Raw genomic sequence first — 23,212 nt, 5'->3', positions numbered from 1 at the left:
CCAGCACCAAGCCCAGCACCAACCCCAGCACCAACCCCAGCACCAACCCCAGCACCAACCCCAGCACCAACCCCAGCACCAACCCCAGCACCAACCCCAGCACCAACCCCAGCACCAACCCCAGCACCAACCCCAGCACCAACCCCAGCACCAACCCCAGCACTAACCCCAGCAAAACCCCTGCAGTGCCGAGCTATTATCCATTTTAAATATAAACTTTAGGTATACTTTGGGCAGCACGGTAGCATTGTGGATAGCACAATTGCTTCACAGCGCCAGGGTCCCAGGTTCGATTCCGGCTTGGGTCACTGTCTGTGCGGAGTCTGCACGTTCTCCCAGTGTCTGCGTGGGTTTCCTCCGGGTGCTCCGGTTTCCTCCCACAGTCTAAAGATGTGCAGGTTAGGTGGATTGGCCATGATAAATTGCCCTTAGTGTTCAAAATTGCCCTTAGTGTTGGGTGGGGTTACTGGGTTATGGATAGCGTGGAGGTGTTGACCTTCCAAGAGCCGGTGCAGTCTCGATGGGCCGAATGGCCTCCTTCTGCACTGTAAATTCTATGTATGTATGTTATGTATGTATAGTAAGCACTTAACAAAAAAGGAGCTCTACAGCTAAGCACAGTGTGTTATACTGACTTTCATAATCAACTCGCTGGAGGAGGAGGTTCCACAAATATCCTCATCCCCAAAGATAAACGGCTGAACCAACAATCTTCAGCCAGAAGTGCCGGGTGGATGGGCGGCTCGGTGGCGCAGTGGTTAGCACTGCTGCCCGAGGGCGGCTCGGTGGCGCAGTGGTTAGCACTGCTGCCCAAGGGTGGTATGGTGGTGGTGGTTAGCACTGCTGCCCGAGGGTGGTATGGTGGTGCAGTGGTTAGCACTGCTGCCCAAGGGTGGCACGGTGGCGCAGTGGTTAGCACTGCTGCCCGAGGGCGGTATGGTGGCACAGTGGTTAGCACTGCTGCCCGAGGGTGGTATGGTGGTGCAGTGGTTAGCACTGCTGCCCAAGGGTGGCACGGTGGCGCAGTGGTTAGCACTGCTGCCCGAGGGCCGTATGATGGTGCAGTGGTTAGCACTGCTGCCCGAGGGTGGTATAGTGGTGCAGTGGTTAGCACTGCTGCCCGAGGGCGGCTCGGTGGCACAGTGGCTAGCACTGCTGCCCGAGGGCGGTATGGTGGCGCAGTGGTTAGCACTGCTGCCCGAGGGCAGTATGGTGGCACAGTGGTTAGCACTGCTGCCCGAGGGCGGTATGGTGGTGCAGTGGTTAGCACTGCTGCCCGAGGATGGTATGGTGGTGCAGTGGTTAGCACTGCTGCCCGAGGGTGGTATGATGGCGCAGTGGTTAGCACTGCTGCCCGAGGGCGGTATGATGGCGCAGTGGTTAGCACTGCTGCCCGAGGGCGGTATGATGGTGCAGTGGTTAGCACTGCTGCCCGAGGATGGTATGGTGGTGCAGTGGTTAGCACTGCTGCCCGAGGGCGGTATGATGGTGCAGTGGTTAGCACTGCTGCCCGAGGGCGGTATGATGGTGCAGTGGTTAGCACTGCTGCCCGAGGGTGGTATGATGGTGCAGTGGTTAGCACTGCTGCCCGAGGGCGGTATGGTGGCGCAGTGGTTTGCACTGCTGCCCGAGGATGGTATGGTGGTGCAGTGGTTAGCACTGCTGCCCGAGGGCGGTATGATGGTGCAGTGGTTAGCACTGCTGCCCGAGGGTGGTATGATGGTGCAGTGGTTTGCACTGCTGCCCGAGGATGGTATGGTGGTGCAGTGGTTAGCACTGCTGCCCGAGGGCAGTATGGTGGCACAGTGGTTAGCACTGCTGCCCGAGGGCGGTATGGTGGTGCAGTGGTTAGCACTGCTGCCCGAGGGTGGTATGGTGGTGCAGTGGTTAGCACTGCTGCCCGAGGGTGGTATGATGGTGCAGTGGTTAGCACTGCTGCCCGAGGGTGGTATGATGGCGCAGTGGTTTGCACTGCTGCCCGAGGATGGTATGGTGGCGCAGTGGTTAGCACTGCTGCCCGAGGGCCGTATGGTGGTGCAGTGGTTTGCACTGCTGCCCGAGGGCGGCTCGGTGGTGCAGTGGTTAGCACTGCTGCCCGAGGTTGGTATGGTGGTGCAGTGGTTAGCACTGCTGCCCGAGGGCGGTATGGTGACGCAGTGGTTTGCACTGCTGCCCGAGGATGGTATGGTGGCGCAGTGGTTAGCACTGCTGCCCGAGGGCCGTATGGTGGCGCAGTGGTTAGCACTGCTGCCCGAGGGCCGTATAGTGGCGCAGTGGTTAGCACTGCTGCCCGAGGGCCGTATGGTGGTGCAGTGGTTAGCACTGCTGCCCGAGGGCGGCTCGGTGGTGGTGGTTAGCACTGCTGCCCGAGGGCGGTATGGTGGTGGTGGTTAGCACTGCTGCCCGAGGGCGGCTCGGTGGTGCAGTGGTTAGCACTGCTGCCCAAGGGCGGTATGGTGGTGCAGTGGTTAGCACTGCTGCCCGAGGGCGGCTCGGTGGTGGTGGTTAGCACTGCTGCCCGAGGGCGGTATGGTGGTGGTGGTTAGCACTGCTGCCCCGAGGGCGGCTCGGTGGTGCAGTGGTTAGCACTGCTGCCCAAGGGCGGTATGGTGGCGCAGTGGTTAGCACTGCTGCCCGAGGGGCGGTATGATGGCGCAGTGGTTAGCACTGCTGCCCGAGGGCGGTATGATGCCGCAGTGGTTAGCACTGCTGCCCGAGGGGCCGTATGGTGGTGCAGTGGTTAGCACTGCTGCCCGAGGTTGGTATGGTGGCGCAGTGGTTAGCACTGCTGCCCGAGGTTGGTATGGTGGCGCAGTGGTTAGCACTGCTGCCCGAGGATGGTATGGTGGCGCAGTGGTTAGCACTGCTGCCCGAGGGTGGTATGATGGCGCAGTGGTTTGCACTGCTGCCCGAGGATGGTATGGTGGCGCAGTGGTTAGCACTGCTGCCCGAGGGCCGTATGGTGGTGCAGTGGTTTGCACTGCTGCCCGAGGGCGGCTCGGTGGCGCAGTGGTTAGCACTGCTGCCCGAGGGCCGTATGGTGGTGCAGTGGTTTGCACTGCTGCCCGAGGGCGGCTCGGTGGTGCAGTGGTTAGCACTGCTGCCCGAGGATGGTATGGTGGCGCAGTGGTTAGCACTGCTGCCCGAGGGCCGTATGGTGGTGCAGTGGTTAGCACTGCTGCCCGAGGGCGGCTCGGTGGCGCAGTGGTTAGCACTGCTGCCCGAGGGCCGGATGGTGGTGCAGTGGTTAGCACTGCTGCCCGAGGGCGGCTCGGTGGCGCAGTGGTTAGCACTGCTGCCCGAGGGCGGCTCGGTGGTGCAGTGGTTAGCACTGCTGCCCGAGGGTGGCACAGTGGTTAGCACTGCTGCCCGAGGGCGGCTCGGTGGCGCAGTGGTTAGCACTGCTGCCTGAGGGTGGCACAGTGGCACAGTGGTTAGCACTGCTGCCCGAGGGCCGTATGGTGGTGCAGTGGTTAGCACTGCTGCCCGAGGGCGGCTCGGTGGCGCAGTGGTTAGCACTGCTGCCCGAGGGCGGCTCGGTGGTGCAGTGGTTAGCACTGCTGCCCGAGGGCGGTATGGTGGTGCAGTGGTTAGCACTGCTGCCCAAGGGTGGTATGGTGGTGCAGTGGTTAGCACTGCTGCCTGAGGGTGGCACAGTGGCACAGTGGTTAGCACTGCTGCCCGAGGGCGGCTCGGTGGCGCAGTGGTTAGCACTGCTGCCCGAGGGCGGCTCGGTGGTGCAGTGGTTAGCACTGCTGCCCAAGGGCGGTATGGTGGTGCAGTGGTTAGCACTGCTGCCCGAGGGTGGTATAGTGGTGCAGTGGTTAGCACTGCTGCCCGAGGGTGGTATGGTGGCGCAGTGGTTAGCACTGCAGCCCGAGGGCGGTATGGTGGCGCAGTGGTTAGCACTGCTGCCCGAGGGCGGCTCGGTGGTGCAGTGGTTAGCACTGCTGCCCGAGGGCGGTATGGTGGCGCAGTGGTTAGCACTGCTGCCTGAGGGTGGCACAATGGCACAGTGGTTAGCACTGCTGCCCGAGGGCGGCTCGGTGGCGCAGTGGTTAGCACTGCTGCCCGAGGGCGGCTCGGTGGTTGCAGTGGTTAGCACTGCTGCCGAGGGCGGTATGGTGGTGCAGTGGTTAGCACTGCTGCCCGAGGGTGGTATAGTGGTGCAGTGGTTAGCACTGCTGCCCAAGGGTGGTATGGTGGCGCAGTGGTTAGCGCTGCTGCCCGAGGGCGGTATGGTGGCGCAGTGGTTAGCACTGCTGCCCGAGGGCGGCTCGGTGGCGCAGTGGTTAGCACTGCTGCCCGAGGGCGGTATGGTGGTGCAGTGGTTAGCACTGCTGCCCGAGGGCGGTATGATGGTGCAGTGGTTAGCACTGCTGCCCGAGGGCGGTATGGTGGTGCAGTGGTTAGCACTGCTGCCCGAGGGCGGTATGGTGGTGCAGTGGTTAGCACTGCTGCCCGAGGGCGGTATGGTGGTGCAGTGGTTAGCACTGCTGCCCGAGGGCCGTATGGTGGTGCAGTGGTTAGCACTGCTGCCCAAGGGCGGCTCGGTGGCGCAGTGGTTAGCACTGCTGCCCGAGGGCGGCTCGGTGGTGCAGTGGTTAGCACTGCTGCCCGAGGGTGGCACAGTGGCACAGTGGTTAGCACTGCTGCCCGTGGGCCGTATGGTGGTGCAGTGGTTAGCACTGCTGCCCGAGGGCGGCTCGGTGGCACAGTGGTTAGCACTGCTGCCCGAGGGCGGCTCGGTGGTGCAGTGGTTAGCACTGCTGCCCGAGGGCGGTATGGTGGCGCAGTGGTTAGCACTGCTGCCTGAGGGTGGCACAGTGGCAGTGGTTAGCACTGCTGCCCGAGGGCGGTATGGTGGCGCAGTGGTTAGCACTGCTGCCTGAGGGTGGCACAGTGGCACAGTGGTTAGCACTGCTGCCCGAGGGCGGCTCGGTGGTGCAGTGGTTAGCACTGCTGCCCGAGGGCGGTATGTTGGCGCAGTGGTTAGCACTGCTGCCCGAGGGCGGTATGGTGGCGCAGTGGTTAGCACTGCTGCCTACAGCGCTGAGGACCCGGGTTTGATCCCGGCCCCGGGTCACTGCCCGTGTGGAGTTTGCACATTCTCCCCCTGTCTGTGTGGGTCTCACCCCACAACCCAAAGATGTGCAGGGTAGGTGATTGGCCACGCTAAATTGTTTCTTTGTTGGAAAAAATGAATTGGGTACTCCAAATTTTTTATTTTTTTTTAAAAAGAAGTGTTATGGCCAGGGTTTAGAGAACCCCAAAGTGTATCACGGAGTTTCACCTGACCCACAACTTTTACTAGATTGTGGTATGGGGAGCACACGGCCCACTCTACAGGTGTGGGACAGCAGAAATGGAACAGTATTTTTTTAAAGCAAAACAATGTTCATTCTATGAACTCAAGTTAACCTTTTTAAAACATACAGTGAACATCTTAGCAACCATCAATTCAAATACAACCCCAAAGAATACAACACTAAGTAATGCTTACACTGTCCATTTAACATCCATAACTTAAATAACCTTCAAACAGAAAGACATCAGGTATAACGTCACTACTGAGAACAGTTACCACGTTGAAATCAGCAAATGGACATTCATAAGCTTGCAGAGATTCACACACAGCCTGCTGTGATTGCAGCTTCTCCAAAACTAAAATCAAACCAAACCCACCCTGCAGCAAACTGCCTAAAGCGAAAGTAAAAAGCTGACAGACAGCCCAGCTCCACCCACTCTCTGACATCACAGCAATAGTAAACACCCATTTCTTAAAGGTACTCTCACATGACAGAAGTGCCGAGTGGATGATCCGTCTCGGTCTCCTCCCGAGTCCCCAGCATCACAGATGTAGTCTTCAGCCAATACGATTCACTCCACATGATATCAAGAAACGCTAAAGGCACTGGATACTGCAAACGCTATGGGCCCTGACAATATTTCGCCGATAGTACTGAACACTGTGCTCCAGAACTTGCCGCAACCCTAGCCAAGCTGTTGCAGTACAGCTACAACACTGGCATCTACCTGGCAATGTGGAAAATTGCCCAGGTGTGCCTTGTACTCACGAAATAGGACAAATTCCAACCCAGCCAATTCTGTTTGTTCGATGATCACTCGCTAGCGAGTATGATTGCCCATCTAAAGCATCTGCGTTACTGGTCATGACTCCTTGCAGTGGTTGATGGGTCCAATCCCATAGCTGTACACTTGTCAGGTGTTTCCGGGAGGTGGGATCTATCTTTGGACTCTCGTTGTCAGGTGCCCTCAAAGAATTGTGTCCTTCAATCTGGAGGTTTTTCCAAGTACGTCCCTTTGGAGCAAGGGTCTCCCAGGCATTGATCCGTCTCCGAGGGTATCAAGGAGGCACAGGTCAAGACATCGGCCCTCTCTCGCCCCCTGGACTCCCGGTTCTTACACCTCGAATATTGCTACCTCTGGACTCGGGGCCACCTTCACCCCCAGCACCTCGGACATTACGTCCGCAAACCCTGCCAGAACCGCTTTGGCTTTGGACATGTCCAAAACATGTGGGCCTCCCCGTGCTCCGGGCCACACTATCATCCACCTCCTCAAAAAAACGACTCATAGCACTACCGTCATATGTGCCCTGTGAAATACTTTAAACTGTATGTGGCTTAAACCTCGCACACGACAAGGACGCATTCACCCTCCGCAGGGCCTCAGCCCACGTCCCGACCTCCACACCCAGATCCCTCCTCTCACTCCGCTTTATATGCCCCAACCCGGGCCCCCTCCCCATCCATCAGCTCCTTGTAGACCTTCAGCACCTTCCCCTCCTTCATCTCCTCCTTTGACAGCACCTTATCCTGCACCCCAGGGGAGGCAGCCCAGGAAAACGACGGCACCTCTCTCTTCACAAATCCTGGTCCTGCAGGTACTTAAAACCATTCCACCTGGGCAACTCAGATTCTTCCTCCAGGTCCAACTTCACAAATCTGCCCTTACAAACAGGTCACTGAATCACCCAATCCCTGCCTGCCTGCCCCCCCCCCCCCCCCACCCCGGTGTTGGCACTGTTGTCACACAAATCAGTGCCAACACCGAGACAACCCCCAGTCCCAAATGCCGCCTCCACTGCCCCCACACCCTTAAGGCCGACACAATTACTGGGCTCAGAGAGTGGGAGTATCTGGCCGGTGAGAATGGCAGAGGCGCTGTTAACGTCTTGAAGCTCGTTCCCCGACAGAAGCCCGCTTCCATCGGCCGACGCCTCCCCCGCTAACCATTTCCTAACCATAGAAATGTTTGCCACCCTACAGTAGAGCATTATATTCGACAGCAGCCCCCCCCCCCCCCCCCCCCCCCCCCACCACACAAGAAAAACCCCTCTTCACCCTCCGGGGTCTTCCCTGCCCACACAAACCAGAGATCAGCACAGTGACCTGTTTAAAAAACGCCTTCAGGACGAAGATTGGGAGGTTCTGAAACACAAACAGAAACCTTGGCAGCACCATCACTTTTACTGTCTGCACCCATCCCGCCAACGACAGCGGGAGCACATCCCACCTCCTAAAGCCCCCCCCCCCATCTGCTCCACCAACCGGACAATTTCAGCCTGTGCAGCTGCACCCAATCCTGCATCACCTGGATACCCAGGTATCCAAAGCTCACCTCCCACTATCTCAAACGACAACTCGCCTACCCTCCTCTCCTACCCTCCTAATCTCAAATCAGGAACACCTCGCTCTTTCCCATGTTCAACCTGGACAGAGAACCGGCCAAAATCCTCCAAAATCCCCACAATGCCCCAATACCACCCAATGGGTTTGAAATGTATAACAGCAGGTCATTCAGATACAGCGAGACCCCATGCTCGGCACTTCCCCCCCCCCCCCCCCCCCGTACCAATCCCTCTCCACTCCTCAACGCCCGAAGCGTCAATCCGATACAGCCCGAAATATCCCAAACTCACTTGGTTCGTCCGCACACTTACAACCAGCACCCTATACGGCAACCAGACCCAGTCCACAAACCCTGCCCGAACCCAAACCGCCACAGCATCTCCCATAGATATTCCCACTCCACCCGGTCAAACGCCTTCTCCGCCTCCGTTGCTACCACCACCTCCACATCCAGTCCCTCCGAAGGCATCGTAATTACATCAAGCAGCCTCCTCAGATTCGCCAACACTTGCCTCACCCTTCACACGGACAGTGACCCAGGGCCGTCCCTGCCTGCATCCTCTCCATCACCTCCCTCAGCCCGAATGGGACCCCAATCCCTGCACCAACTCCTCCTCCACCCTCACCCAGGAGCTGCATTCCCTCCTCCTGGCCAGGGGCTCCGACTCATACGATCTCCTATAAAATGCCTCAAACACACCGTTCACCCCCCTCCGAGACCAACATCACCCTCCCTTCCTTTACTCTGTTAATCTCCCTCACCGCCTCTTGCTTCCTCAACTGGTGGCCAGCGATCTACTCGCCTTCTCACCGTATTCATATACTCCACCTCTAGCCCGCCGCAGCTGCCCCACCGCATTCCCCATGGACACTAATCCGAAATCCATCTGGAGCGTCTGCCTCTCCTTCAACAGCCCCGCCTCTGGTGTCTCCGAATACCTTCTATCCACCCTCAGAATCTCATCTACCAGCCTTGCATCTCCGCCCACTCTGCCTTCTCCCTATGGCGGCTGAATTGATATAAACTCCCCACTAACCACCACCTGAGTGCCTCCCACAGCGTGGCACCAGTCACCTCCCCCGTATCATTCAGCTTCACATACCCCCGAATGGCAGCCCTCACCCGCTCGCACACCTCCTCGTCCGCCAACAACCCCACATCCAACCTCCACTGCAGTGCGCGCCACTGCAGGCACTGGGCCCCCTTCTTAAATAGGGCAGTCGTGACCCGGTTAAAACCGGGCCCTCCTCTTCGCCAGCTCTGCTCCGAGGTCCTGGTACACCCGCAGCTCGTTCCCTTCCCAGGGGCACTTCCTTGTCTGCCTCTCCCACCTAAGAATCTTCTCCTTGTCCAGAAAGCGGTGCGACCGCATCACCATCGCCCTCGGCAGTCTCCGCATCAGCACCCTGTGCATCGGTTGACCTCCAGGGTCCGGTCAAAGGCCCTCCCCGGTCCGGTCAAAGGCCCTCCCCCATCAACTGCCCCAACATTTTGGCCACGTACATGCTGGCCTCCGCCACCTTTGTTGCCTTCGGGCATCCCCACGATCCTCAGGTTGTGTCTTCTGGAGCGATTCTCCAAATCTACCATCTTCTCCTTCAGCCTCATCTGGGCCTCCCGCATCACTCCCATCTCAGCGACCAACCAGGCAAACTGCTCCTCGTGCTCCCCCACTGCCTCCTCCAATTTCTGGATCGCCTGGCCCTGGGACTCCAGCCTCTGCTCCACTCTCTTGATCCCGGCTTGATCGGTTCCACCACTTTGGGCCAGGTCCTCCATGGCTGCTTCCTCTGCTGGCTGAACTTAGGGTCAGAACTCCACCAACTGCTCCGTTGACCACTGGGCAGGCAGGGCAGCCCCCTTGCCCTCCGCCTCTTATCCTGTGGTACATAACAAAGTCTCTCCTGTTCCAGCTGCTCTTTCTTCTGGACCCACTCCTAGTTTGTGGATCCATCCACCAGCCACACCAGAAGAGTTACACATTCCTGGGCAGTCCTGCAACCTCTTGCCATCAAAAACTGTCTTTCAGGCCAGAAAAGACCAAAAAATACCACCTTGATTGGGGCCACCAAATGTGCGATCGCTTACCCTATGGCCGCCACCAGAAGTTATGGAAGCTTGTTCTTGACAGGGTGAAGGATGGTCACGATGAAGATGGAGAAAGGCACGTCCCTGTTCGACTCAGCCTTCACCTCGAAGGTTTGTGTCTTAGTTCAATTGGTGAGGACTGTCACCGACATCGGTTCGTGGAGAAGTCGGAGGATGCTGATGAATTTCTCTGGGCAGCCGGCCTTTGACAGGGTCTCCCATAGCACTTCCCAACCAGTCAAAATCCTTGGTCAGATCGATGAAGGACGTGTAGAGTGGTTGATGTTGCTCTTGACATTTCTATTGAAGTTGCCGAGCAGTGAAAATCATGTCCATTGTTACACGATTTGATCAGAAGTCACACTGGCTTTCTGGAAGGATTTCTTCAGAGTCTGGGAGAAGACAGCTAGCAAGGAATTGAGAGATGATCGTCCCGGCGAGAGTAGGGAGATTCCTCGGTGGTTCCCATAGTCCACTTTGTCTCCTTTCCTGAAGATGGTGGTGATAACGGCATTCCTAAGCTGGCAGGAATTTCTTCTCTGTCCCAGATTTCCAGCAACAGCTGGTGGAGATGATGGGTGATTGCTTCTCCTCCAAGTTTCAAAACTTCCGCTGGAATCCAGTTCATTCCTGCAACCTTTCCATTCTTCATGCGTTTAACGGCGGCTTCGACTTCATCCATGGTTGGTGGGAGTCCAAGATCACCTTTGATGGAGAGTTGGTGGATTTCCTCAAACATGTCCTCATCTACAGATGTATCAAAGTTTAGAAGTTCTTAGAAGTGTTGTCTCTATCGAAGGCCGATGTTTACCAGTCTCTCAACAAGGTTCCATCATTACTCTGCACCGGTTTGAGGCCTCAGGTGTTGGGCCCAGATATTGCCTTGGTGGCACTGAAGAAGCCCCAGGTGCCATGCTTGTTGGTGAGGAGTTGCAGCTCCTTACCTTTCTCAGTCCACCATTAGTGCTTGATTTCCCTAGTTTTTCTTTGTACCTCCACCCTTGGCTAACTGATGAGCTCTCCTCTTTGTCTTGCTGGTTATTTTGCCAGGTGCAATGAGGTCTTGGATGGAGTGGTCATTCTCGTCGAACCAGTCTTGGTGTTTCCTGATCTTGTCGCCGATGGTTTTTTCACAGCTCGAGATGATGACTGTCTTCAGCTCTTTCCCATTTTCCTCCACTCCATTAGAATGGACACTTTGGAGAAGACGTTTTTGGAAGTTCACTCGCATGCTCGACTCTTGAAGCCTCTCAATGTTAATCTTTTTTCGGAGCGGTTTCTTCATCTTCAGGTGGAGTATAATTGACACAGAGGAGCCAGTGGTCTGTCCAGCAGACATCTGCACTGGTCATCACTTTGGGTCTTGGGATCGGACAATGAAGAAATCAATCATATGCCAGTGCTTTGATCGTGGACGTCACCAGGAAGTCCTGAATTTGTCTTTTTGGCGGAACAGTGTGCTCCTGATGACAAGCTGCTGTTCCGCTAATTTGGTGAGCAGGAAAATCCCAACTGCTTCCTTTCTGATGATCCCTTTCCAGAGTCGGAAGTCCTTTCCAACCTTGACGTTGAAGTCCCCCAGGAGGTTGATCTAATTTTCCTTCAGGATGTTGCAGAGATGGTGTCCAGGGAGGAGAAGACGACTTCTTTGGACTCCTCATTGGCATCAAGGATCAGGGCGGCACGGTGGTGCAGTGGTTAGCACTGCTGCCCCACAGCGCCAAGGACCAGGGTTTGACCCCGGCCCCGTGTGGAGTTTGCACATTCTCTCCATGTCTGCTTGGGTCTCACCCCTACAACCCAAAGATGTGCAAGATAGCTGGAATGGCCACGCTAAATTGCCCCTTAATTAGGAAAATTAAGAATTGGGTACTGTAAATTGTAGAAACAATTGGCATCAAGGATTGGGGTGTAGGCACTGCTGGTTGCAAGTTGTAGTCGGAGGGCCGTGAGGTGTTCATTAATGTTGACAGGGAGTTCCGAGAGACGGTGACGAGTTTGTTTTTGATGGCGAAACTAATTCCATACGTACTCGGCTGATCCGCGGGTCCTCCTCTCCAAAGAAGCTGCATTCATTTTGGAAGGAATAACAGGAAGACAGAGTACTGGGCTAATGGTAAGATTCTTATCGCTGGCGGGCAGGGTGCAAGCAATTAAGATGATGGTCCTCCCGAGGTTCTCATTTGTATTTCAATGTCTCCCTATACTAATCACCAAGACCTTTTTTAATAAAATAGACAGGAGCATCACGAGCTTCGTGTGGGCAGGGAAAGTTCCGAGAGTAAGGAGGGGGTTCCTTCAGCGTAGTAGGGACAGAGGAGGATTGGCACTACCGAACTTGGGCGATTACTATTGGGCCGCCAATGTGGCAATGATACGTAAATGGATGATGGAGGGTGAGGGAGCGGCGTGGAAAAGACTGGAGAGAAAGTCCTGTAAAGGGACGAGTTTAGAGGCGCTGGTGACGGTGCCGCTACCGATCTCACCTAAAAAGTTTACCACGAACCCGGTGGTGGCGGCAACATTGAATATCTGGGGACAGTGGAGGCGACAGAGAGGGGTGCGGGGAGCCCTGGTGGGGTCCCCAATCAGGAACAACCATAGGTTCGCCCCAGGAAGAATGGATGGAGGATTTCAGAGCTGGTACCAGTTGGGAATTAGGAGGGTGGGAGATTTATTTATAGATGGGACTTTTGCAAGCTTGGGAGCATTGGAGGAAAAGTATAAGTTGCCCCGGGGAAATTTCTTGAGATATATGCAGGTGAGGGCGTTTACTAGACAACAGGTGAGGGAATTTCCGTTGCTCCCGACAAAGGGGATACAGGACAGGGTGCTTTCAGGGGTGTGGGTCGGAGAGGGCAAGGTGTCAGAGATTTATCGAGAGATGAGGGAAGAGGGGGAGGAGTCGGTGGGCGAACTAAAAGGAAAGTGGGAAGAAGAACTAGGGGAGGAGATAGAGGAGGGTATGTGGGCTGATGCCCTAAGCAGGGTAAATTCCTCTTCCTCATGCGCCAGGCTTAGCCTGATTCAATTTAAGGTGCTACATAGAGCACACATAACGGGAGCAAGATTGAGCAGGTTCTTTGGAGTGGAGGACAAATGTGGGAGGTGTGGCGGGAGCCCGGCAAACCACGCACATATGTTTTGGGCGTGCCCGGCACTGGAAGGGTATTGGAAGGGAGTGACGGGAGTGATTTCGCGGGTGGTGAAGGCCCGGGTCAAACCAGGCTGGGGGTTAGCTCTATTTGGAGTTGCGGATGAGCCGGGAGTGCAGGAGGCGAAAGAGGCCGACGTTGTGGCCTTTGCGTCCCTAGTAGCCCGGCGCAGGGTCCTACTCATGTGGAAGGAGGCGAAACCCCCCGGACTGAAGGCCTGGGTAAATGATATGGCGGGGTTCATTAAACTGGAGCAGATAAAGTTTGCCCTGAGAGGATCGGCTCAAGGGTTCACCAGGCGGTGGCAGCCATTTCTCGACTACCTAGGGGAACGTTAGAGGGAAGACAGATGACCAGCAGCAGCAACCCAGGGGGAGGGGGGGGGGGGGGGGTTAGTTTAGTTTAGGTCAAAGATAAAGGGGTTTTGTTACTTGTGTATTGTTAAAAATTTCTGTATTGCTATTGTTGCGTTTGCTTTGTAAGAGGGGAAAAATTGTTGTTTGGGAAAAAAATTTCAATAAAACATTTAAAAAAAATAAAAATGGTAAGATTCTTGGCAGTGTGGATGAAATGAAAATGAAAATCACTTATTGTCACAAGTAGGCTTCAAATGAAGTTACTGTGAAAAGCCCCTAGTCGCCACATTCCGGCGCCTGTTCGGGGAGGCTGTTACGGGAATTGAACCGTGCTGCTGGCCTGCCTTGGTCTGCTTTCAAAGCCAGCGATTTAGCCAGTGTGCTAAACAGCCCGAGCAGAAAGAGCTCGGTGTCTATGTACACAGATCCTTAAAAGTTGCCACCCAGGTTGAGAGGGTTGTGAAGAAGGCGTAGGGTGTGTTAGCTTTTATTGGTAGAGGGATTGAGTTTCGGAACCACGAGGTCATGTTGCAGCTGTACAAAACTCTGGTGCGGCCGCATTTGGAGTATTGGGTGCAATTCTGGTCGCCGCATTATAGGAAGGATGTGGAAGCATTGGAAAGGGTGCAGAGGAGATTTACCAGAATGTTGCCTGGTATGGAGGGAAGATCTTATAAGGAAAGGCTGAGGGACTGGAGGCTGTTTTCATTAGAGAGGTCACGAGGTGACTTAATTGAGGCATACAAGATGATTAGAGGATTGGATAGGGTGGACAGTGAGAGCCTTTTTCCTCGGATGGTGATGTCTAGCACGAGGGGACATAGCTTTAAACTGAGGGGAGATAGATATAGGACAGATGTCAGAGGTAGGTTCTTTACTCAGAGAGTAGTAAGGGCGTGGAATGCCCTGCCTGCAACAGTAGTGGACTCGCCAACACTAAGGGCATTCAAATGGTCATTGGATAGACATATGGACGATAAGGGAATAGTGTACATAGAACGATACAGCGCAGTACAGGCCCTTCGGCCCACGATGTTGCACCGAAACAAAAGCCATCTAACCTACACTATGCCATTATCATCCATATGCTTATCCAATAAACTTTTAAATGCCCTCAATGTTGGCGAGTTCACTACTGTTGCCAGTAGGGCATTCCACGGCCTCACCTTGCGTAAAGAACCTACCTCTGACCTCTGTCCTATATCTATTACCCCTCAGTTTAAAGCTATGTCCCCTCGTGCCAGCCATTTCCATCCGCGGGAGAAGGCTCTCACTGTCCACCCTATCTAACCCCCTGATCATTTTGTAACTATTAAGTCTCCTCTTAACCTTCTTCTCTCCAACGAAAACAACCTCAAGTCCATCAGCCTTTCCTCATAAGATTTTCCCTCCATACCAGGCATCATCCTGGTAAATCTCCTCTGCACCCGCTCCAAAGCCTCCACGTCCTTCCTATAATGCGGTGACCAGAACTGTGCACAATACTCCAAATGCGGCCGTACCAGAGTTTTGTACAGCTGCAACATGACCTCCTGACTCCGGAACTCAATCCCTCTACCAATAAAGGCCAACACTCCATAGGCCTTCTTCACAACCCTATCAACCTGGGTGGCAACTTTCAGGGATCTATGTACATGGACACCTAGATCCCTCTGCTCATCCACACTTCCAAGAACTTTACCATTAGCCAAATATTCCGCATTCCTGTTATTCCTTCCAAAGTGAATCACCTCACACTTCTCTACATTAAACTCCATTTGCCACCTCTCAGCCCAGCTCTGCAGCTTATCTATGTCCCTCTGTAACCTGCTACATCCTCCTCACTGTCGACAACACCACCGACTTTAGTGTCGTCTGCAAATTTACTTACCCACCCTTCTGCGCCTTCCTCTAGGTCATTGATAAAAATGACAAACAGCAACGGCCCCAGAACAGATCCTTGTGGTACGCCACTTGTAACTGAACTCCATTCTGAATATTTCCCATCAACCACCACCCTCTGTCTTCTTTCAGCTAGCCAATTTCTGATCCACATCTCTAAATCACCCTCAATCCCCAGCCTCCGTATTTTCTGCAATAGCCTACCGTGGGGAACCTTAGCAAACGCTTTGCTGAAATCTATATACACCACATCAACTGCTCTACCCTCGTCTACGTGTTCAGTCACCTTCTCAAAGAACTCGATAAGGTTTGTGAGGCATGACCTACCCTTTACAAAGCCATGCTGACTATCCCTGATCATATTATTCCTATCTAGATGATTATAAATCTTGTCTCTTATAATCCCCTCCAAGACTTTACCCACTACAGACGTGAGGCTCACCGGTCTATAGTTGCCGCGGTTGGCTCTGCTCCCCTTTTTGAACAAAGGGACCACATTTGCTGTCCTCCAGTCTTCTGGCACTATTCCTGTAGCCAATGATGACATAAAAATCAAAGCCAAAGGTCCAGCAATCTCTTCCCTGGCCTCCCAGGGAATCCGAGGATAAATCCCATCAGGCCCCGGGGACTTATCTATTTTCAGCCTGTCCAGAATTGCCAACACCTCTTCCCTACGTACCTCAATGCCATCTATTCTAATAGCCTGGGTGTCAGCATTCTCCTCCACAACATCATCTTTTTCCTGAGTGAATACTGACAAAAAATATTCATTTAGTATCTAGTGCAGATGGGCTTTAGAGTGGTTTCACAGGTTGGCGCAACATCGAGGGCCGAAGAGCCTGTACTGCGCTGTAATGTTCTATGTTCTAACCACCGGCAACTTTCCTCAGCTGCCCTTAGCCTGCTCGACGTCAAGGTCAGCTCTCTGTTCCGGTTATCATTTTGCTCATTATCCATGAGGGTTCATGCACATATCAGGAAATGGCTGAAGGCACTGGATACTGCAAACGCTGTGGGCACTGACAATATCCCGGCAATAGTACTGAAGTCTTGTGCTCCAGAACTTGCCGCACCCCTAGCCAAGCTGTTCCAGTACAGCTACAACACTGGCATCTACCCGGCAATGTGGAAAATTGCCCAGGTGTGTCCCGTCCACAAGTAACAGGACAAATCAACCCAGCCAATTGCTCTTTTTTTGAAAAATATTTTTTTGAAGCATTTATGTACACACACATCAAACACAACCAGAACGCAAAACAAGTAAACAGTGCTGCAAATAATCAAAACAGCCAAATAGCTAACACCCCACAATCCTACCTCCCGCTCCCCAAATCCCCTACCTCCGGTTTTTACTGCCCCATTTATATATTAATACAATACACATAAACACAACCCAGATCCAACCAACAGGGCTGTACATAACCAACTCAACAAAATACTCCATCGAACCGCCCCCATACTACCCGACTCTCCCTGCCTCTCTCTCTCTCCCCCCCCCCCCCCCCCCCACCCACACCACCCACCCCCACTGCTGACATAACTATTTCCGAAGAAGTCGATGAATGGCTGCCATCTCCGGGCAAACCCCTCCACAGACCCTCTCAAGGTGAACTTTATCTTCTCCAGCCTGAGGAACTCTGTCAGGTTGCTCACCCCCCCCCCCCCCCCCCCCACTTCCTTCCCAGTTTTGGGGCCCCCGAGTCCCAACATTCCAATAAGATCCGTCTCCGGGATACTAGGGAGGCAAAGGCCAAGACATCGGCCGCCCTCGCCCCCTGTACCCAGCCAATTACCGCCCTATCAGTCCAGTCTCCATCAGTAAAATAATGGAAAGATTTATTTAATATTTAAATATGAAATATTTCCGCAAAGAGTGCGAAGAGAGCCAGGAGTTTACAGGAAGTGTAGCTGACTGGGAGCAGAGTCGGAGGGCGGAGATCTAGTTAGTCCACACAGCAGCTATATTCTTTAAGGTAAGAGGGGATGGAGGCTAGGCCAGTTACATGCTCCTCCTGTAGGATGTGGGTGGTGAGGGATACCACCGGTGTCCCCGCTGACTATACCTGCGGGAAGTGCACCCAACTTCAGCTCCTCAAAGACCGTGTTAGGGAACTGGAGCTGAAGCTGGATGAACTTCGGATCATCCGGGAGGCAGAGGGGGTGATTGAGAAGAGTTACAGGGAGGTAACCACACCCAAGGTACAGGACAAGAATAGCTGGGTTACAGTCAGGGGGAAAAAAACAAACAGGCAGACAGTGCAGGGATCCCCCGTGGCCGTTCCCCTTCAAAACAAGTATACCGTTTTGGATGCTGTTGGGGGGGGATGACCTACCGGGGGAAGGCCCTAGCGGTCAGGTCTCTGGCACGGAGTCTGGCTCTGGGGCTCAGGAGGGAAGGGGGGGAAGAATAGAAAAGCAATAGTTGTAGGAGATTCAATGGTTAGGGGAATAGATAGGAGATTCTGTGGTCGCGAGCGAGACTCCCGGAAGGTATGTTGCCTCCCGGGTGCCAGGGCCAGGGATGTCTCGGATCGTGTCTTCAGGATCCTTAAGGGGGAGGGGGAGCAGCCAGAAGTCGTGGTGCACATTGGTACCAACGACATAGGTAGGAAAAGGGGTGTGGAGGTAATAAACAAGTTTAGGGAGTTAGGCTGGAAGTTGAAAGCCAGGACAGACAGAGTTGTCATCTCTGGTTTGTTGCCGGTGCCACGTGATAGCGGATAGCGAGGCTAGGAATAGGGAGAGAGTGCAGTTGAACACGTGGCTGCAGGAATGGTGTAGGAGGGAGGGCTTCAGGTATTTGGATAATTGGAGCGCATTCTGGGGAAGGTGGGACCTGTACAAGCAGGACGGGTTGCATCTGAACCAGAGGGGCACCAATATCCTGGGAGGGAGGTTTGCTAGTACTCTTCGGGAGGGTTTAAACTAATTTGGCAGGGGAATGGGAACCGGATTTGTAGTCCAGCAACTAAGGTAGCCGATATTCAGGACGCCAAAGCATGTAATGAGGCAGTGGGGAAGGGAACACTGACAAAGGAGAGTATTTGCAGGCACGGAGATGGGTTGAAGTGTGTATACTTCAACACAAGAAGCATCAGGAATAAGGTGGGTGAACTTAAGGCATGGATCGGTACTTGGGACTACGATGTGGTGGCCATCACGGAAACTTGGATAGAAGAGGGGCAGAAATGGTTGTTGGAGGTCCCTGGTTATAGATGTTTCAATAAGATTAGGGAGGGTGGTAAAAGAGGTGGGGGGGGTGGCATTATTAATTAGAGATAGTATAACAGCTGCAGAAAGGCAGTTCGAGGAGTATCACCCTATTGAGGTAGTATGGGTTGAAGTCAGAAATAGGAAAGGAGCAGTCAACTTGTTAGGAGTTTTCTATAGGCCCCCCAATAGTAACAGAGATGTGGAGGAACAGATTGGGAAACAGATTTTGGAAAGGTGCAGAAGTCATAGGGTAGTAGTCATGGGCGACTTTAACTTCCCAAATATTGAGTGGAAACTCTTTAGATCAAATAGTTTGGATGGGGTGGTGTTTGTGCAGTGTGTCCAGGAAGCTTTTCTAACACAGTATGTAGATTGTCCGACCAGAGGAGGGGCAATATTGGATTTAGTACTGGGTAATGAACCAGGGCAAGTGATAGATTTGTTAGTGGGGGAGCATTTTGGAGATAGTGACCACAATTCTGTGACTTTCACTTTAGTAATGGAGAGGGATAGGTACGTGCAACAGGGCAAGGTTTACAATTGGGGGAAGGGTAAATACGATGTTGTCAGACAAGAATTGAAGTGCATAAGTTGGGAACATAGGCTGGCAGGGAAGGACACAAGTGAAATGTGGAACTTGTTCAAGGAACAGGTGCTACGTGTCCTTGATATGTATGTCCCTGTCAGGCAGGGAAGAGATGGTCGAGTGAGGGAACCATGGTTGACAAGAGAGGTTGAATATCTTGTTAAGAGGAAAAAGGTGACTTATGTAAGGCTGAGGAAACAAGGTTCAGACAGGGCATTGGAGGGATACAAGATAGCCAGGAGGGAACTGAAGAAAGAGATTAGGAGAGCTAAGAGAGGGCATGAACAATCTTTGGCGGGTAGGATCAAGGAAAACCCCAAGGCCTTTTACACATATGTGAGAAATATGAGAATGACTAGAGCGAGGGTAGGTCCGATCAAGGACAGTAGCGGGAGATTGTGTATTGAGTCTGAAGAGATAGGAGAGGTCTTGAATGAGTATTTTTCTTCTGTATTTACAAATGAGAGGGGCGATATTGTTGGAGAGGACAGTGTGAAACAGATTGGTAAGCTCGAGGAAATACTTGTTAGGAAGGAAGATGTGTTGGGCATTTTGAAAAACTTGAGGATAGACAAGTCCCCCGGGCCTGACGGGATATATCCAACGATTCTATGGGAAGCAAGAGATGAAATTGCAGAGCCGTTGGCAATGATCTTTTCGTCCTCACTGTCAACAGGGGTGGTACCAGGGGATTGGAGAGTGGCGAATGTCGTGCCCCTGTTCAAAAAAGGAACTAGGGATAACCCTGGGAATTACAGGCCAGTTAGTCTTACTTCGGTGGTAGGCAAAGTAATGGAAAGGGTACTGAAGGATAGGATTTCTGAGCATCTGGAAAGACACTGCTTGATTAGGGATAGTCAGCACGGATTTGTGAGGGGTAGGTCTTGCCTAACAAATCTTATTGAATTCTTTGAGGAGGTGACCAAGCATGTGGATGAAGGTAAAGCAGTGGATGTAGTGTACATGGATTTTAGTAAGGCATTTGATAAAGTTCCCCATGGTAGGCTTATGCAGAAAGTAAGGAGGCATGGGATAGTGGGAAATTTGGCCAGTTGGATAACAAACTGGCTAACCGATAGAAGTCAGAGAGTGGTGGTGGATGGCAAATATTCAGCCTGGATCCCAGTTACCAGTGGCGTACCGCAGGGATCAGTTCTGGGTCCTCTGCTGTTTGTGATTTTCATTAATGACTTGGATGAGGGAGTTGAAGGGTGGGTCAGTAAATTTCCTCCCACAGTCCAAAGATGTGCGGGTTAGGTGAATTGGCCAATGATAAATTGCCCTTAATGTCCAAATTGCCCTTGGTGTTGGGTGGAGGTGTTGAGTTTGGGTATGGTGCTCTTTCCAACAGCCGGTGCAGGCTCAAAGGGCCGAATGGCCTCCTTCTGCACTGTAAATTCAATGATAATCTATGATTAATCTAGGACAAAGGTTCGGCACAACATCGTGGGCCGAAGGGCCTGTTCTGTGCTGTATTTTCTATGTTCTATGTTCTATGAAAGGGTCATCAACAGAGCTATCAAGCGGCACTTACTCAGCAATAACCTGCTCCCGGACGCTCAGTTTGTGTCCGCCAGGGTCACTCAGCTCCTGACCTCATTACAGCCTTGGTTCAAACATGGACAAAAGAGCTGAATGCCAGAGGTGAGGTGAGAGTGACTGCCCTCGGCATCAAGGCAGCATTTGACCGAGTGTGGCATCCAGGAGCCCGAGCTAAACTGGAGTCAATGGGAATCAGGGGGGAAACTCTCTGCTGGTTGGAGTCATACCCGGTGGACTCCAGGAAGGTGGTTGTGGTGGTTGGAGCAAGGTTGAGGTTTCGAACATAGAACATACAGTGCAGAAGGAGGCCATTCAGCCCATTGAGTCTGCACCGACCCACTTCAGCCCTCAGTTCCACCTTATCCCCGTAACCCAATAATTCCTCCGAACTTTATTGGACACGAAGGGCAATTTATCACGGCCAATCCACCTAACCTGGACGTCTTTGGACTGTGGGAGGAAACCCACGCACACATGGGGAGAACGTGCAGACTCCGCACGGACAGTGACCCAAGCCGGGAATCGAACCTGGGACCCTGGCGCTGTGAAGCCACAGTGCTAGCCACTTGTGCTACCATTTGAACCACTGTCAGCTTTCCCTCACTCTCATCTCTCCAGGACTCTCTGAATTTCTGTCAGTCTCTTTGCTTTGTCCATATTCATTGGCAAATAGGGTTAAGGAAAATCCCAAGGCTTTTTACACGTACATAAAAAGCAAGAGGGTAGCCACGGAAAGGGTTGGCCCACTGAAGGATAGGCAAGGGAATCTATGTGTGGAGCCAGAGGAAATGGGCGAGGTACTAAATGAATACTTTGCATCAGTATTCACAAAAGAGAAGGAATTGGTAGATGTTGAGTCTGGAGAAGGGGGTGTAGATAGCCTGGGTCACATTGAGATCCAAAAAGACGAGGTGTTGGGCAGCTTGAAAAATATTAAGGTAGATAAGTCCCCAGGGCCTGATGAGATCTACCCCAGAATACTGAAGGAGGCTGGAGAGGAAATTGCTGGGGCCTTGACAGAAATCTTTGGATCCTCACTGTCTTCAGGTGATGTCCTGGAGGACTGGAGAATAGCCAATGTTGTTCCTCTGTTTAAGAAGGGTAGCAAGGATAATCCAGGGAACTACAGGCCGGTGAGCCTTACGTCAGTGGTAGGGAAATTACTGGAGAGAATTCTTCGAGACAGGATTTACTCCCATTTGGAAGCAAATGGACGTATTAGAGAGGCGGCATGGTTTTGTGAAGGGGAGGTCGTGTCTCACTAACTTGATAGAGTATTTCGAGGAGGTCACAAAGATGATTGATGCAGGTAGGGCAGTGGATGTTGTCTATATGGACTTCAGTAAGGCCTTTGACAAGGTCCCTCATGGTAGACTAGTACAAAAGGTGAAGTCACACGGGATCAGAGGTGAGCTGGCAAGGTGGAACAGAACTGGCTAGATCATAGAAGGCAGAAAGTAACAATGGAAGGATGCTTTTCTAATTGGAGGGCTGTGACCAGTGGTGTTCCGCAGGGATCAGTGCTGGGACCTTTGCTGTTTGTAGTATATATAAATGATTTGGAGGAAAATGTAACTGGTCTGATTAGTAAGTTTGCAGACGACACAAAGGTTGGTGGAATTATGGATAGCGATGAGGACTGTCAGAGGATACAGCAGGATTTAGATTGTTTGGAGACTTGGGCGGAGAGATGGCAGATGGAGTTTAATCCGGACAAATGTGAGGTAATGCATTTTGGAAGGTCTAATGCAGGTAGGGAATATACAGTGAATGGTAGAACCCTCAAGAGTATTGAAAGTCAGAGAGATCTAGGAGTACAGGTCCATAGGTCACTGAAAGGGGCAACACAGGTGGAGAAGGTAGTCAAGAAGGCATACAGCATGCTTGCCTTCATTGGCCGGGGCATTGAGTATAAGAATTGGCAAGTCATGTTGCAGCTGTATAGAACCTTAGTTAGGCCACACTTGGAGTACAGTGTTCAATTCTGGTCGCCACACTACCAGAAGGATGTGGAGGCTTTAGAGAGGGTGCAGAAGAGATTTACCAGAATGTTGCCTGGTATGGAGGGCATTAGCTATGAGGAGCTGTTGAATAAACTCGGTTTGTTCTCACTGGAACGACAGAGGTTGAGGGGCGACCTGAAAGAGGTCTACAAAATTATGACGGGCATAGACAGAGTGGATAGTCAGAGGCTTTTCCCCGGGGTAGAGGGGTCAATTACTAGGGGGCATAGGTTTAAGGTGAGAGGGGCAAGGTTTAGAGTAGATGTACGAGGCAAGTTTTTTTTTTTTTTTTTTTTTTTTTACACAGAGGGTAGTGGGTGCCTGGAACTCGCTACCGGAGGTGGTGGTGGAAGCAGGGACAATAGTGACATTTAAGGGGCATCTTGACAAATACATGAATAGGATGGGAATAGAGGGATACTGTAAGGTTTTCGGGCAATCCGGCCCTTTTTGGACTGCCCAGGAATAAAACCCAGAGACTGTAAACTGGACACTTGTCAGCCAAAAGAACGTAACCAGATTTCCCAGCAGGCTTGGTCCGCTGAGCTGAGTAGGGGCATAGGTATTTACAAACCCCCCCCAGGAGCTACAAGGAAGAAGGAGCCAGACAACTAGATAAGATTAAAACACAGACAAAGGGGCACGGGAATACACAGGGGGCCTGCCTGCAAGCAGGACAATGGGATGGTCATAGCCCCATGTAGATGTAAATGACTTGGCCTCCACCAGAGC

General features: G+C 52.8%; 1 protein-coding gene across 1 annotated transcript in view; it reads right to left on the bottom strand.

Moving 5' to 3' along the window:
- Positions 1 to 23,212, bottom strand: part of sqor (sulfide quinone oxidoreductase) — a 95,152-nt gene that overhangs the window by 71,552 nt on the left and 388 nt on the right.

This window comes from Scyliorhinus torazame, chromosome 12 (genome assembly GCF_047496885.1).
Source record: "Scyliorhinus torazame isolate Kashiwa2021f chromosome 12, sScyTor2.1, whole genome shotgun sequence".
NCBI lineage: Eukaryota > Metazoa > Chordata > Chondrichthyes > Carcharhiniformes > Scyliorhinidae > Scyliorhinus > Scyliorhinus torazame.
Note: the sequence above shows the minus strand (reverse complement) of the source record. Positions and strands in the feature narration are given on the sequence as shown.